The following is an 8,708-nucleotide window of genomic DNA, read 5'->3' on the forward strand; positions in this document are numbered from 1 at the left end:
CTTCTCCCAAATAACAAGTGACGGGACAAGATGGAATGGCCTTAAGTTGCGCCAGGGGAGGTGTAGGTTGGATATTAGGAAAAAATCCTGCAGTGAAAGGGTTGTCAAGTACTGGAATAGGCTGCCCAGGGAAGTGGCGGAGTCGCCATCCCTGGAGGTATTTAAAAGACGTGTAGATATGGTGCTTAGGGACATGGTTTAGTAGTTTAGTGGTGAACTTGGCAATTCTAGGTTTACAGTTGGACTAGATGATCTTCAGGGTCTTTTCCAACCAAACTTTCTAACACTGGTTTTACTTGTGTCTGCTTTTGTGTCCCTCTCTTGCCTGCCAGTTGTGAGCTCTACATCCCTGTTATACAAGCAAATGTTGTCGGTGTTTTCCTTCTTGATTGTTCTGCATGTCATTTAGATTCCACTAGCAGCATTTGGATTATGTCATTGCATCATTTTAACGGTGTTTTTCTTGGCTGCAGGTTTGATTTTCTTGGCACTGCAGTTAGGGCATCTCTGCAGCCACGTACACTCGCTAGCTGCACACTCCGGCTCCCCTTCTGTGCACCTTGCGCCCGCCTCTGCAAACACAAACCACAAAGTACTTCTTTTGCAATTCTTTCCTTGCTTTTGCCCTCACAAAGGGTAACACAATTTCTCTTCCTCTTTAATTCTTGTATGTCACTACCTATCTTGGATTAAAGTTGTCCTTATACTATTTACGTGAAATCTTTAAAGTTTTTCTTTTTTGATCGTAGCATCTAGAAGATCCAGGCAAGGATCAGGAACAATTTGTGCTGGTTCTGCACAGGCAAAACCCAATGCTCCTGGTCCCCAAGGGCTTCTGCTCTAACCTTCACATGGGACAACAGAGGGGTATGGGCAGGAAAATGGGAGCATCAGGAAGTGGTGATGCAGCATTACCCAGCATGACAGATGTATCTGCTTGGCGCTAACCATTTTCAGACCTCTGTCATCACCTGTGCAAAGGGATTTTGAAGGAACTGTAAAGGATAACTAGATACTTTTGAGTGTTTTTCATCACCGCATCCACAGATCTACTGTCACATTTTGTTTGTCCTTCTGTGAATGTTCATCTTCCCAACAGAATGAATTTAGGTTTGTATTTTTCCCTGGGCTGTTTAGCAAAGCCTGCTCCTTACTCCTGGCAGTTCTGCTTTCAAGGTGTCTCCAGCTTCCCACAACTTTAGTGCAGAGCTCTCGGTGGATTCATTCAAATCCTCACCTTTTTCATCCCCAATACTATTATAACACAATCTGCCCTTTCTTGTAAGAGCTGACAGTCAAATCACACATGCCCAGTTTGCCTGTACAGGGTTGTCTGGTTTTGTACATTACCAATTATATTTCTTGCCAGTGCTTTTTGTTAAACAAAACCAAAGCAATTGCTCCCCACCAACAATCTTTCTCCTTTAAATCCATCAGAACTCCTATAAACGTGCTGAGCTACAATCTGCATCTTCCTTTTCTTCCCCCCTGCCCATATATTGCTATTTCTGTGCTCTCTACCCTGGCACTCCCAGCTCTCCGCTGCCACAGCCGCAGCACCCAGCCCCAGCAAGCCCAGTGCCAGATCCCAGGATAGCTGGGGGCAGGTGTGGTATGTGCCATACCTCCCACCACACAGAGCAGATTCTCCAAACTCTAGACTCCAAACTCTCCAAACTCGAGATGTAAGCAACGTGCTGTCCCCCTGGCTTCTTGTCATGAGATCTAGGAAGATATAGGAAAGAAATTGGCCCAGTGAATGGCCAGAAATTGGCCACACCACAAGTGCTGGGTTCAGTTTTGAGCCTGTCACTACAAGAAGGACATGGAGGTGCTGGAGCGTGTCCAGAGAAGGGCAATAGAGCTGGGGAAGGGTCTGGAGAACAACTCTTGTGAGGAGCAGGTGAGGGAACTGTGGTCACTTAATCTGGAGAAAAGGAGGCTGAGGGGAGACCTCGCTCTCTACAGCTCCCTGAAAGGAGGGTGGAGAGAGGTGGGGATGGGTCTGTTCAACCAAGGAACAAGTGACAGGACAAGAGAAAATGGCCTCAAGTTGCTCCAAGGGCAGTTTGGGTTGGATATCAGGGAGAATTTCTTTACTGAGAAGGTTCTCAGGCATTGGAATGAGTAGTCCAGGGCAGTGGTGGAGTCCCCATCCCTGGAGGGATTGAAGAGTCGTGTAGACATAGTGCTGAGGGACATGGGTTAGTTGGGGACTTGTCAGTGTGAGGTTAATGATTGGACTTGATGATCTTAAAGGTCTTTTCCAATCAAGGTGATTCTGTGATTCTGTTACTCTGCAAGCAAGGGGTATTGGAAGCACAAAGTTTAACTGAGGGGATGGTCCCTGCGCTGCTGCCATGTCCTGCTCCTTCGTGGAAATGCTGTATGAGTAATCACGATGCTGAGTGAGGTCTGGCAGGGGCTGGGGTCTCTGGCATGGAGAAGAAAGAGGGGAAGGGAAAACTGATGGGGTTGGGAGCCAACACACAGCCCAGGGCAGGCAGATGCTTCCCAAAAGGAACCTCCGAAGTAGATACAATGTGCAAGCCATTTCTGTGGCACGTTGGCAAAGAGAGCCAGACTTTTCTGTTTCTTTTTCATATATATCCGCTCACAAGTGCACGTTTTGGATGCCCCAGGGTTGAACAAGGAGAAGGTAAGATCATGCTGTCAGCTGTGCTCCAGATCTGGGCTTGCAGCTCCCCAAATTCATTCTGCAGAGGAGAGGAGAGGCCATGGGGCTCCAAAAGCAAGTGGGGTTTGCTCTTGTGTCAGGATGGTCTTTCCAAAAAAACCCAAAAAACTCCAAAAACCTTATTTTTGCCCCCGATCTCTCAGCCTTTCACCAGCCAGCCGGCTCCCAGCCCCTTCCTCTCCCCCATATGTTGCTTTTAAGCCATTTCTGTGTGCTGTGGACAGGCAGGTGCCCCCAGCCCGAGGTGCCCAGAGGAGCTGGGCTGTGCTGGAGGCAGCACCGGGCAGGGGGAGGCAGGTGTGGGGGCTGCTCACACCTCTGCTTCCCACTGGTTTTGCTCACCTGACCCGACTGTTTTCCAAAAGTATAATGGATAGTGCCCAGGCCAAGCTTACCTTCTTCTGAAATCCATCAAGGACACAAAACCAAACTAAACTGGGGATATTTTTTTTTTTGCAAGCATGATGTTTTCAGAAATAAAATCTTTGTTCAGGCCCAGCCTCAATGTGTCACGGACCAGCCCAATTCCTCAATTCATCAACAAATTGTAGGTAGGAAAGTCCCACAAATGACAGGCTCGTTGCAGAGTCTGCTCCACCTTCCTGACAACACAAGCTGGGTTTTCTGGTTGCCTCCATAGCCTCAGCTAACAAAGCCAGGTCTGGTCTCTCTTCAGGGAAGGCTGGCTCCTTTTCCAGTCCTGCCTTGACTACTCCAGCTTTGTCCCCCCTCAAAGGTTTGCCCCAGCTGTTGAGCCAGCAGGTTGGTAAGGGAACAGCAGGTCCTTCAACATCCCTGTGCTGTTGCATGTATCAGGTCCCTGGTGGCCAGAAGATTGAAAAAAAATCAAAGGAACCATCTCATGTTGGAAAATGTATGAACAATGTGTGAACTTTTAATATATATACATGAGAGACCAGGACTCCAGCTGACCTCCCCAGTGACTGTGTCAGACTCCTCGCTGGTCACAAGGCACTTGCACAGTGACGGTGTTGGCCAGGAGCTGCTCCCCCCTGCCCCGGTCCAGCGCGGTGGGGATGGGACGCCAGCGCAGGAGCCTGCGAGGCTGCTCTGAGTCACCCTTTGGAAGGGCCTCGCTTCCTTGCTCTCTGATCCAAGGCTGCTTCTTGGCAGAAGCCTCCTCCAGCAGCCAGTGGTAAACTCGCTGCTTGGAGTTGGGAGGGCTGGTTGGTTTGGGTTTTTTCCAGCGCTTCCTCTGATACACAATTAATTAAACATAAGTGCCTCCATTTATTGCTCTCTAGAGAAACCCTGCTGGCTTGCATACCCTGGCCTTTGGGGACATTTCTATTGTTTCAGCTCCTGCCAAAGCCAAGGAAAGCTAAATCACGTTCTTCAGTGAGATGGGAGACAGCTTGCCCACCACCATTCCTTGGCATGGCTTGTGGTTGCCTAAACCTTGTCTTTAATGAGAGACACTCTGCAGTGGATTTGGCATTACAAGGTGACCACTACCAGCAAAGTCTAGGCTCTGTCACCAACCCAAGCAAGGTCAAATCAGTTTGAAATAGTTGACTGGTCATTCACCGTCAACAAGCAGCCTTGGAAGATTGCAAGGAAAGTCTGAGAGAGGGAAATGGTTTGACGTAATTCAGGTAACAAAAAAATTTAATCTGCGAGCCTCGTGCTACAGGCTTACTGCCAAATCTGTCACATCTCTTTTCCAAGGGCTTCACCTGCCTTAGGAGCAAAGGTGACTTCATCCAAGCTGTGTTTTGCCACGTCCTGGTTTAGAGGTGCACCTACAGTTTTGAAGTGCCAGCATGGTAGTCATTCCCTGCCTGCAGCCTGTCTTGTTGCATTTGGTATCAGGGTTGCATGGCCCAAGAAAAACCACTAGGGCTTCAAAGCATGTTGTCCAGCGCTGTGGGTACCTGGATTGATGGCTCCTCGCTTCACTAGATTGGTTTACAAAGCAGAGGCTTTCCTCCACCAGTCCTCGCTGATGGAAAACGCCTGCTTGGCTCCAGCTGGATCTTCCTAGAGCCCAGAAATGTCTGATTAGAGCCAAGTGAAACAAGGGGTTGTGGATGCTGGGAGAGGGCTTACCTGGAGCCATGCAGGGGTTTCATTGCCAGCCATCCTGTCTTGCTCAAGGAGCTCTGTCTCCTCAGCATGGAGGATGTGGGAGCTGTGCAGCCACCTCTGGCACTGCAGGTCACAGCATGGCATTGCCAGGGAAAATAGATGTGCTTTGCTTTGCCTCAAAAGGCTGAGCAGTGACCTGCAGTGCGTCGGGAGCTGCTTGAACAGTTGAATAACTGCACATCTTGGGAGCAGGTGAACAGCAGCAGGCAATAACCTCACCCCTGGGACAGTTGTGTCCCCGTCCCCACCGCAGTGCAGCCCTGTCCCCTACACAAGCTGTACCCACTGGTTGATGAAGCCCTAGGGCCAGATCAGAGACATGGCAAGGGGAAGGGACCAGGGAAAGCACATCGCCAGCCTGACTGCCAGCAGCCTGTGCCACTCCTGACTTTAAGCCCATGACAAGCTGACAGCAGCTTGTTCAGATTTCTCACTTCAGCTTATGGCTGAACATACCTTCCACATTCTTCTCCGGAAGGGTGAAGACCTTAAACATTTTCTAGAGTCCACCTAATCAATATTTCTCTGATAATCTAATTACTAAGGTGAAGCCAGACCAGCTGATTAGTAGAAGCCACTTAGAGCATTAACAGGTTACAGCTCTGAGACCAAGGTCGGTGTTTTTCAGCCTCTTTGACTTGCCAGTTTCCAGGGAATCTGCAGACCAACGAAACAGGTTTAGGATGACCGGCACCGGGCTTGTTTTTTCAGCCTGTAACTTGTTCATATGCTGCTTTTACCCGCAGTGTTGATGTAAGGGATTCTCACCTTCTTCCTCTCCCCTGTGCCAGGCACTGACTGGAATTAAAACAATTCCAGATCTCATAATTTTCAGAGTATTTTTAACCATCTGCTTTCACAATGCAGCCTCACAAACCCTTCTGTCAGGCTGCAGACCACAGCTTGAAAAACATTGCCCTGCATCCACACCTTTCTTCAAGCCATCTCTTATCTTCAAAGGCAGGACCAGTTCCTGAAGCACTGCAGGTCGGAGGGCCCAGGACAGCAGTTAAGGGAATGGCTGTGGCTGCTGGGATGTGCTCACCCACCTCCTGTAAAACACCCACATTTTGGTTAGAGCTCGCAAACTTCTCCGTGCTCTCATCTGCTGCTTTTCCATATCCCACACACATGGGATTATTTTTTAAATAGAAGCTTCTTAAGAAGCCCATAAGCATTCAGATCAGAATGGATTCAACCTTTTAGTCAGCGAGATGCTTCACTTGAGGCATTGGAGCAGCCCCACTGAGATCAGTGGGCAGCTGCATGTGGTAAAGAGCCCTGCAAAACCTGAAGGCTGGAGGATTTCCTGGCTGTGGGGCATCCACCAGAGCAGAACAGCAACAAACACATCTAAGGGCATATTTACACACATTAGATGAGAACAACTTGTTCAGCAGCACTCTTCTGCAACAGTTACATTTATGCATGCAAAAATCTTGCAAAATCTGGCACAGACCCACTGTGGTTTACTGCAAAATAGCCTAAAAAACAACCGCCACAGCAAAAAACATCAACCAGACCTCTCTATTAAAAACCCCCTTAAAATAGAGCAGGGAGGGAGAGAAAAATAGCAGAGCTGATTTCCTCTTTCACAATCAGCTGGAGAAGTAAACTGGTAGCATAGACTTATACATTTCTTACCCAACAGCTCCAGCATCTGAGAGGTTTGCTTCAGGAACGAGTACTTACCACTAATGTGCCATGAGAACCCCTGCATGTGTAGCTGTGCTGTGTCAGCCTGAAATACAGCCCTGTCTGTAAAATCAGGGTGAGAAGTTGTTCATCAAACAGCTACTTACAAATACCACCAAAGCCAAGGTCAGTATTTGAGGAAGTTTAGCTTCAGGCTTGTTGTTTCCAAACAGCATCACTATGTACTTGTGGAGCACAAATAAATCTTGATTTCTGGTCTCATCCCTCAGCAAGAGCTCTATCTGCTATCAGTGGAAAAGGCTGGAAGAAAGATGGTGAACTGCAGAACAACTGCAGCAAAGGATCAGACAGACAGCTGGAACCAGAAAACTTACTGGGAGCCCTCACCCTGATCCTGGGTGGTAGTTTGCCAGTAAATTTCAACAAAAAATAGGACACCTCCTTCTCTCACTTAAGGTACTCTGGGAGATACCAGAATAAACTCCATAAATTATCTCAGGTCTTCATTTTTCCCCTTTCTCTGTCTCCCTACAATCAGGTTGCAAGGGCTGGAGAGCCCATAAAAATCCGATTCCCAGATTTTTAATACAAGCATATCCACAATGAACAGCCAGCAATCTGTCAGCACCACCTTGGGTTTTTTTTTAAACAATAATATTGTGGCTAAAAAACAAACTACATTAGGTAGTAAAAACCAGAGCAGCAAAATAGTGTTCCAAATGTGGAGCTGTGGCCAAGGGAACCAGCCCTGGTTACTGGGATTATGAGTTTGTCAAATTCACATGACAGAGGGGAATCATAGAATAGTTTGGTTGGAAAAGACCATTACAATCATCCAGTCCAACCATAAATCTGGCATTGCCAGCAAGCGAGGACTCCAGGATCAAGGCCACTGACCGGGGTGGGCAGTACTGAATTGCTGCACACCCATCACCTCTCCTTAGGATGGAGAAGTCTCAGCCATTTCCCAGAGATGAAGTACAGCAGGAAAGGTGTGCAGCCCTATTTTCCCTGGCTTTGCTGTTAAGACTGACTGGCAGCAAGCGAGGTGTGTGGCAAGATGCTCTGCCACCACTTGTTTAGATAGAACAATATAAAAGTACAGGCTGGCAGCAAGCATCACCCTGCCCAGCTGTAGATGCTCCAACCACAGATCAAATTATAGTTATATAGAGTTACATCCACTCGAGGGGAAACAAGAAGGGGCTTTTATGGTGTCCTCCCAGCACCTATGCTGGCAAGAAGAGTTTGCTGGCAATAAAGAGCTGCTTTTAGCCCAGAGTACTGGATAATGAGCAGCACAAGGACTGTGAGAAGGGGAGGCTGCCACTTGCTGCAGATGACCACCCAACGTGGTGCACCTGCTGCTACCACAGGCCTTCACCAAGAGCTTCCAGTGCAATCCAGAGCCAATCCACAATGGTACAAACCACAGACCCAAACCAGACTTTCACACATTTGTCTGTTTATTATTTCAAAGTACAATATATACATAATGTATAGCGGTATCTTCAAAAACTTTATACAGAAACGGGTATCTACAAAATTAAAATCAAGAGACGTTCTGTGTATATCCAGACAACATACACACATATATTAGAAGATTCAACATAGTTTCAGTTAGAACATGAAAATGGGAAGGAAAGGAAACCCCCATCCACCTTGGAAAAGCTTTAAATACCACCCAGCTCCCTCTGCAAGGCTGCCCTCTGCCAGGTTTCAGGTCGTGGTGCAGCCACAGTAACGGTGATTTCTGGTGCCACCTACTGCTGACAGTTACCAGCACAGCTGTTTCCAGCACAGCGGGAAGGGCCAAGGGCCACTGGGACAGGTCTTCTCTGAACCCCTCCCTCAGTGTGGGTCCCTGCAGCATGCGGGCACTCAGCTTTACACCCGATTCAGTGGAACCCAGAGATCTAATTTTTTTTTATTTCTTTTTTTTTTTTTAGTTACGAACCAAAATATTGTAATGAAAAATGTTTCAAGATAGTAACTTCGGTTTTATTACCTAGAGATACTGCAGGTGTTGCCAGCAAGTGAAGATGATGAAAACATATCTGAGGAACAAATCAATCTCCACTGCTTTCTGAAGACTAAAATTAAAAGTATTGCACAAGCCTATGTGGCAGAAAGCCAGTGACTTCTATAGTGTACAATGGAATTCTTCAGTTCAGATGGTCTGGCTTTAGACAACAACAAGGCTGAGTTTTACAGAGGGTGGAAAAGCACAGGCAGCTTCGTGTGG

Source organism: Antrostomus carolinensis, unplaced genomic scaffold (assembly GCF_000700745.2).
Source record: "Antrostomus carolinensis isolate BGI_N321 unplaced genomic scaffold, ASM70074v2 scaffold22835, whole genome shotgun sequence".
Classification (NCBI taxonomy): domain Eukaryota; kingdom Metazoa; phylum Chordata; class Aves; order Caprimulgiformes; family Caprimulgidae; genus Antrostomus; species Antrostomus carolinensis.